This window comes from Triticum dicoccoides, chromosome 7A, assembly GCF_002162155.2.
Source record: "Triticum dicoccoides isolate Atlit2015 ecotype Zavitan chromosome 7A, WEW_v2.0, whole genome shotgun sequence".
Classification (NCBI taxonomy): domain Eukaryota; kingdom Viridiplantae; phylum Streptophyta; class Magnoliopsida; order Poales; family Poaceae; genus Triticum; species Triticum dicoccoides.
The window spans coordinates 727811226-727811787 of NC_041392.1; positions in this window are offsets into that span (position 1 = coordinate 727811226).

Consider the following 562-nt stretch of genomic DNA (forward strand, 5'->3'; position numbering starts at 1 on the left):
AAAATAAAAAAAATGATGGAAATGTCAAAAAAAATAAAAGAAAATAAGTTTCCCATGTGATATGTGGTCTAGTTGTTGTGAAAATTTACAAATATGAATTTCGACTTTATTTGCGAAATCTCTCAAGAATTTGTAAAATGGGCATAACTTTTGCGTACGAACTCGGATGAAAAAGTTTTTTATATGAAAAATCATCTACTCGAAAAGTTACATTTTCAACAGGGGGAACCCCGTTAAACATTTTCAAAATCCTCAAAAACCTAACATAAAAAAAGTTGCAGGGCTTTTAAGATCTGGGGAGGCAAAAAAATTCAAAAAAAATCAAACTTACTAATGGCGCACCTGCCCATGGTGCGCCATTACTATCTTCCCGCCTTCAAAATTCAAAATAAGTCAAAAAAATAAAAAAAATTACTAATGGCGGACCTGCCCGTGGTGCGCCATTAGTATCATCCCGCCTTCAAAATTCAAAATAAATAAAAAAAATAAAAAAAAGTTAGTAATGGCGCACCTGCCCGCGGTGCGCCATTACTATGCCGTATATATGGCTCGGCGTGGTCCC